This window comes from Sphaeramia orbicularis, chromosome 17, assembly GCF_902148855.1.
Source record: "Sphaeramia orbicularis chromosome 17, fSphaOr1.1, whole genome shotgun sequence".
Lineage (NCBI taxonomy): Eukaryota > Metazoa > Chordata > Actinopteri > Kurtiformes > Apogonidae > Sphaeramia > Sphaeramia orbicularis.
In genome coordinates, this window is record NC_043973.1 from 14194807 (window position 1) to 14203432 (window position 8626).

Here is an 8626-nt window from a genome sequence, read left to right on the forward strand (position 1 = left end):
TATAGTTTAGTTTTAGTTAGTTTTGACTTTTTTCTCTAATTCAGTTAGTTTTAATTAGTTTTTAGAGCACATTTGCTAGTTTTTATTAGTTTTCGTTATTTTCTAAATGCTTAGTTTTAGTTTAGTTTTAGTTTCTTTATATCTTTTATCTTCTTCACCGTCGTATTCATATAAATCCCAGACAGGACTCTGCTGCTTTCTCCCAACTTTAGTCTCCATGTTTCCAGGTAGAGTGGGGACCAGAAGATGCCTAAACGACAAGTGACAAGAAGTGACGGACCGTTAGATATCACATGGTGCCAGCAGCTAAAATTGCTTGAGGGAAATAAATCGATTTTATATCAATCTGACACTGACAAAGACGAAAACGAAGGGAATTTTATGTGGATTTTTATGTATTTTAGTTAGTTTTGTAAATACACAATACAGTTTCAGTTAGTTATCGTTTTTTTCTTTTAATTGTAGTTTTTATTTATTTCAGTCAACAAAAATGTGTTTACAATTCTAGTTTTCGTCATTTCGCTAGTTTTCGTTAACAATAATAACCTTGCTAATCACTTTCAGTAATCATTCATATTTGACTGTATTACCTATGTTACTTGTGTATTCCATTAAAGAATTAATTTTACCTCTCCCAAGTAATTTATAGCCATTTGCATAATAATATCATCTGCATTTTGCATTTTTTCAGCAAAAATCAGATGTTTTCCTGAATTTAATTTACTGATCATGTAGATGTTCATAAAAACTAAACGTATTTTAAATTGAAAACTAAAGAAAAAGTAATTTATGCCAAAAAGTATGTCATTAATTGAATGTACACACGGGATTTACTGGAGAATCAGCGTTGCAGAGAATCACTTGCGTCTGAGCATCCAGATGGGTCATGTCTGGTGTCACTGAAAAGCTAAGGAACTGCATTTTATCCAAATTATTTTCATGTATTTATAAGATTAACGATCAACCCTGTGATGAAGTGACGACTTGTCCAGGGTGTACCCCGCCTTTGCCCATAAGTAGCTGGGATGGGCTCCAGCGACCCCTGTGACCCTAGTGAGGATAAAGCAGGTTCAGATGATGAATTAATGAATAAAATAAATGATTCAAAAGTTATTGAACATTTATATCAATAGATGCTTTGATCACTGTTGGCTGCTTAGGTCTTTTAGGGCTAAAACATTATTATACTTTTTAAGGGATTTGTTTTTCTTGCAGCATTGCAGTCAAGTGTTTGTATAAAAATGCTCTGCAATAAAGGCTCTATAACACAGGTGTCAAACATGTGGCCCGCGGGCCAATTCCAGCCCGCCAAAGGGTCCAGTCCGGACCTTGGGATGAATTTATGAAATACAAAAATTACACTGAAGATATTAACAAACCTTTCATTTCAGGTTCCACATTCAAACTTATTCAATCTCAAGTGGGTCAAATCGGTAAAATACTATCATGATAACAGATAAATAATGACAGCTCCACATTTTTCTCTTTGTAAATGTAGATATTTTCATGTATTTACACTAAAACAAAGTATAATTTCACAAAAAGTGTGAATAACCTGAAAAAATATGAACCTGAAATTTTTTTTGAGAAGTCAGTACAATTCTAACAATATTCTGCCTGTTACTAAATGTTTTGTGTGTTTGTAGATCCATTGTGATCTGTAAGTTATAATGTGTAAATGATAAACTGAAGCAGAATATTGGTAAAATTACACTTATTTTTTCCATTTGTTCATGTTATTCACATTGTTTGAAAGAATAGTTTGTAGACATAAACCTGTTCATGATGTAAATTTACTTTTTTTGCTCTAAAACACAGAGAAAAGTTTGGAGTTGACATTATTTCTATATTATTATGTTATTATTTTACTGGTTCGGCCCACTTCAGATCAAATTTAGCTGAATGTGGTCCCTGAACTAAAATGAGTTTGACACCCCTGCTCTATAAGAAATGTTAATGGAAAAAAGCTAATATATCTAAATACACTGGATCTCATTTTAGATCACTTGTATTTAATGTTAATGTATTTAATTTCATGTCACAGAATGCGCACTAAAATTTAAAACAAGAATAACATGTGGAAGTTAATAAATAACCCCTGTATTATTATTCTTATTATTCTCTTCAATATAAAATTTGCATGAACTTATTTACGGGCGACATGGTGGTGCAGTGGTTAGCACTTGTGCCTCACAGCAAGAAGGTCCTGGGTTCGATTCCAACACCAGTTGATGGGGGGTGGGACCTTTCTGTGTGGAGTTTGCATGTTCTCCCCGTGTCTGCGTGGGTTCTCTCCGGGTACTCCAGCTTCCTCCCACCATCCGAAGACATGCACTGATAGGTTAATTGGTTAATCTAAATTGCCCATAGGTGCGAATGTGAGAGTGATTGTTTGTCTCTATATGTTCAGCCCTGCGATGAACTGGCGACTTGTCCAGGGTGTACCCCACCTTGGCCCCTATGTAGCTGGGATAGGCTCCAAGTGAACCCCATGACCCTAGTGAGGATAAAGCGGGTTCAGATAATGAATGAATGAATGAACTTATTTACCTAAACATTTTAAGGATGATATGAGTCAACTTTGAGGACTTATAATATTATTATATTATAAAACATTAAACCCTTTCATGCATAGTGGTGACTACAGTGGACAGTTATTCTACAGTTTCTCATGTGTATTTATGGTTTTTGTTGTTTTACTTCCATATCAGCCAACACAGTGGACACTTATGCATCATCCCATGCACTGTAATTCATACCCTTACTGTAAATTTGATGTTCTAGATAAACCTGATCTGCAGTAAACATGTTTGAGTTTAAAACAATTGCTAATTTTTATTAGACTGTAATTAACTGTTTTGTATTTTTTAAACAAAAAGGTTTTTTTTTTTTTTTTGCATACTATCTCCATGCAGGTATGTTAAAATGTGAGAAAACATCAGATTAGCAGCATTAAACATGTTTTTATTTCATAGTTTTCGTGCAGTATTTCAGTAAATACATGTTTCTTTGCTTCTAAAATTAAATGCGTTGTGTCCAACTGAGTGGATATTTTTGTAAATCCATGAAAAATAGGTTCATAAAAATGTTTCTTTGTCTCATGCCTAAAGAGGAATAAAAACACTCAGGAAAAAAAAAAAAATCTTCATTAATTTTCTCATAATTCATGCATGAAAGGGTTAAACTGTAATGAACATTTTTCTTACATAAAAATGATTTTTTTGTGTATTATCTCCATGAAGTGAGTAATAACTAGTATTGGAGTATGATAAAATGTGAGAAAACAGATTAGCTGCATCAAAAATGTTTTTATTTTGTAGTTTTCACACAGTATATCACTTTCTGATATTGTGTTTTAAATTTATGTTTCTTTGCTTCAAAAATTAAACACATGGTGTCCAGATGAGTGGACATTTTTGTAACTCCATTTTTAAAAAAAAATCTATCGCATTGTTTTTATCATGCCTAAAGAGGAATAAAAACCCTCTCACTCACTAAGGTTCTCATAATTCATGCATGAAGGGTTAACAATGTACCCACAACTATCTTTTCTTTATCTATGTCAGTCTATTTGTTTAATTTCCTCCGACCTTAAACATAATGCATTCATATTAATGTTTATCCAGACATTTCTACTGTTTTCCTTCAGATCCTGCTGTAAATGAGGCTAATATTGCTTCACTGAACATCTAATCGCCCTCTGAGTGGTGACTGAGTGCCCAGTGCAGTTTTTCAGTGTTATTTACTGTCCTAGGCATCAGTATCTGTGAAAACAACCATGCCTAATGTGTTTAAACACATTTACGCAAACCTGTCCGACGGCCCTCGGCCTTTGTCATTGGCTGCTGTGCCCGGTTCACTTGTTGTTTTTCACATCGTTACAGCAGCTCACTGTCAATCACACTCTTTCCATCAGTGTTTTATCCTCTAACTGTGTTTACCTTTCGCTGACGGGATATTTATGGTGTCATCAATCCTCCATTAGAGGCAGGGGATCACTGTGGACTTTGCCAGGAATGGAGCTTCTTCAGGGTACTTTTATAAATTTCAGATACTTCGTACTTGTACTCTACTCCAGCAAATGTTGTACTTTTACTCCACTGCAGTGCAATCCAAAAAAATAAATAAATAAAAAAAATTATAGCGTATACAGGGTGGGGAAGCAAAATTTACAATATTTTGAGGCAGGGATTGAAAGACAGTGTATGACCAATTAGTTTATTGAAAGTCATGAGAATTTATTTGCCACAAGAAAATGTACATAATAGAAAATGTTTTTATTCTATGTGTCCTCCTTCTTTCTCAATAACTGCCTTCACACGCTTCCTGAAACTTGCGCAAGTGTTCCTCAAATATTGGGGTGACAACTTCTCCCATTCTTCTTTAATAGTATCTTCCAGACTTTCTCGTAATAGTTTTGCTCATAGTCATTCTTCTTTCCATTATAAACAGTCTTTATGGACACTCCAACTATTTTTGAAATCTCCTTTGGTGTGACGAGTGCATTCAGCAAATCACACACTCTTTGACGTTTGCTTTTCTGATTACTCATATGGGCAAAAGTTTCTGAAAAGGTATGGATAATAGTGTTAGGTATGATTATGACATCAATATATGTTTGGTTTCAAAACAATTGACGTAGTGCCTGCTGAGAAAAAACAACTAAATGTTCATTGTAAATTTTGCTTCCCCACCCTGTACATGTTTTGTAAGTTTAACTTGTGCTGTGTGCTCTATTATGAAATTCTGATTTATAAAATTTGTCAATCAATGCGTTCTTTTTTAAAAATATTTTTCACATATGTCCCTTTTTTTTCTGGACTCAGGGTTGTACATTGAAGATAGTAACATTAGTTCTTCAATAATTATAATCCACTACCCTAAAATGGACCATTTTATAGTTGCAGTTGTTGTACTTTAAGTATATTTCAATGGTAATACTCTTAACCTTGTCCTGAGACAGTGAATGTACTTTTACTTTTAGCAGAGTATTGTGCACTGTATTACTACTTATTAAAATACCTGAATACTTCCTCCTCCACTGGACTTCCCTGTTCTCTGTCACTGAGCTGAACTGAACTGATGAGTCTGTCCACTTTTACTGCATTTATTATCTATAGATTTATCACACTGAAGTTTGCTGCCTTGCCTTGTAGATATAATTTTCCATTCCTGTCACTAGATGGTACTGTTGTCATGTGTAGAAGGACTTTGTGGAGCCTCTGCCCTGGCACTGGTCCAGTCTGTGTATTTAACACATAAACAAACAAACTCAAAAGCTACTCTATTGACAGACAACAAATGATTGCATTACTTGTCATTAAAACTGAGCAACTGAGCCATTTTACAGATATTCTTATCTGAGAATACAGGTTAGTTGTCAATATAACTATTTTCTGGCATATCTCATATTTATTTCTTCTAAAATGTCTGTTTTTATCTGTCTATAAAGCACATTTCAAATCTCTATTCTTGTTTTGGTGTTTTTTCTAACTCGACATGTCAGAATGAAGCAAGACTTTATCATGTCTACAGTGTATGTGAGGTTTTCTTCATGTGTCAGACTGAAGGACAATGGTTGGTCTGTGATCTTAAATATGTTCCCAGATCAGCCCCCCATACAGATACTGTGATCGTCTCATTCATTTCCTGGTTTCAGCAACTGAATCTACTGGTCTGGGGCTAAGACCTCTGAGAACAGCACAGAAAGGGCCGGTCCGTGCTGATCGTTTGGGTAACCCAATGCCATGATTACAACTTCCCACGGTGAGTGAAATTAGAGCCCAAAAGAAAAGTGGGATTTCAGGTAGCTGGGGGATGCACTGGGTCATTGTCAAGCCAGAAAGAGTCGAGAGGCCTCGAAAGAAGAAAAGATCTGGAGCATGCCCTGAAAAATACAGTTGACTGGTGACAATTGTTTAATTTTCTGGTTTTTATGTCCCTTGACACACACAGTCCTGAGGCAGGGATCTCAAAAACAGCATTTATTAGTCTTTCAGTGACATTAAAATGTGTTGCATACAAATACAATCAGCATAGTGCATCTTCCTGAATATACACAGTGATGAAATTCAGTGCATTTATTACAAATTAACCCACAAAGAGGAGTTTTAATGCCACTATGTTATTCAGTAGGTATTACAGCGGCAGTTTGACTGTTCCTTAAAAAACATACATGCATCAAATGTCTTTGCAAGACCTAAATGGGCCCCTAGTATTACAACCAGGGCCAAAGTGGGGTCAAAGGGTAATTTTGTGACTGGGTTCTTTACTGCAGTCACAAAATTATAAACAGAACATAACTTAAAATATACCCCAAAGTCCACTTTGTGTAAATGTTTTCAGTCAGAAACAACCTCTAAAATAAAGATCACTACATCAGTTGGTCAATCAGAAAAAATGAGCATTCATTTAAAACAGGGGTGTCAAACTCATTTTAGTTCAGGGGCCACATTCAACTAAATTTGATCTGAAGTGAGCTGAACCAGTAAATAATAACATAATAATATAGAAATAATGTCAACTCCAAACTTTTCTCTGTGTTTTAAAGTGAAAAAAGTAAATTTACATTATGAAAAGGTTTACATCTACAAACTATCTTTTCAAAAGCTTTGAATAACATGAACAAACTGAAAAAATAAGTGTAATTTTAACAATATTCTGCCTCAGTTTATCATTTACACATGTACATTATAACTTACAGATCACAGTGGATCTACAAACGCACAAAACATTTAACAACAGACAGAATATTGTTAAAATTGTGCTTACTTCTCTTAAGACATTTCAGGTTCATATTTTTTCAGGTTAGTTACATTTTTGCAAAAGTAATCTTTGTTTTAGTGTAAATACATGAAAATATTTACATTTACAAAGAGAAAAATTTGGAGTTGTCATTATTTCTGAGTTATTATGATAGGATTTTACTGGTCTGACCCACTTGAGATTGAACTGGTCTGAATGTGGAACCTGAAATAAAAGGATTGTTAATATCTTAGTGTAATTTTTGCAATCACAAATTCATCCCAAGGGCCAGACTGGACCCTTTGGCGGGCCAGATTTGCCCCCCGGGCTGCATGTTTGACACCTGTGATTTAAAAGCTGATTATTGCTTTTTTGAAGTGAAAATTTAAAAAAATATCAGATTTTTTGGATTGCATATGGATTAATATTTGTGAGTGTAAACATACACTCTGAAAGTGTCAATTCGTGCTCAAAAATATTAGAGAAAACAAAGACTCTTTCTGAATGATCAGTTTACAAGGAGATACAATCTGATTTACTGAAAATGAAAATGACATTGACAAAATGGATTGTAATTGCAAATAGAAAACTTTATGCCTTTTACCTGAAAAAACTGTATATAATATATACAATGATGTGCCACAAACAGATATACAATGACGCATTTACAATAATTCGTTTTTCTGTGGAAAAATTACAAACTGTAACATTCAGTCGTTTGTCTCAGTAAGACTTCTTTTCTTAATCATTTTAAGGTTTTTGTTTTTAGACCCGCAAGATTTTGGTCCTCATAGCATTACAATGTCAATAAAAAAATCTTTACAAAATGGAAAATATGTTAAAAACTTGTCTGGAAAATACAGCTCGTTTATTTTAATCTCTTTTTTCCAGGAAGGTCCACACCCGTTGCTGCACCCATTCGCACTGAACACCAGCCAATTAGTGTTCACAGTGTGAGAGTGAGATGTCTGTCTGCTTTCCATATCTGAGGCAACAATCAGACAATTGTGTCTCTGCGTCCTACACGTTGACGATGACCCTGATGTTCGGCGTTGTCTCTCGAGTCCTCTCCAGTGTCGTTATGTTTTAACACCACTACACAAATGCAGCTCTGTAAAGTATCTCAGTTTACTAAACCAGAACTACACAGATCTTTATCTTCCACCAGCATTCATCAGCATTTATACGTGCAAACTTCATGCACAACCTACAGTGTCTGACACAAAGCCTTACTTAATCTGCTTATAAATTTAGACTTCTCAACTAAGCTGTACATTCCTCATTTCACACTGAATTAACTGTAAGCATTGTAATGGGATTAGTCACTGTGCAGCACCTACATTTCTGGTTGTGCATCTTATTGTCAAACACTTTGACAGAAACAATAAGAAGTCAAACAGGAATGCATATGACAATTACACCGGGGTGAGGTAAAGGGAAGGAAACATAAAACCTGGCTGGTTTTGGAAAAAAATGACTAAAATGCAAAGTTATTCACAAAGTCTCCCACTCAGTGAAACAAATAGAAATTACATAAACATGGAGTGCAACATTAAATAAAGTGTCAGTCTTTGTGTCTTTGAATTTGCAGTTTTCAGTTTTCTGTAAAAGGAAAAAAAAAGAGGGCCCTTTTAAACCGTCACTGCGTTCCTCAGGTCCCAGAGGAAAAGCTCCGGATTAAATCACTTCCTCTTACATTGTGATACTACAGTGGTCGCACCACACTGTCTCTGAGTCAGATAACACACACACAGTCTGTCCTCTGTGCTTTTAAAGGAATAGTCAAACATCTTAACACGGTACATTTATGCTTTCTGGCCTTGAGATGAGAAAACTAGTATGAATGTACAGTCAGAAGGGCCAGAAACAGCTAGTTTACCCA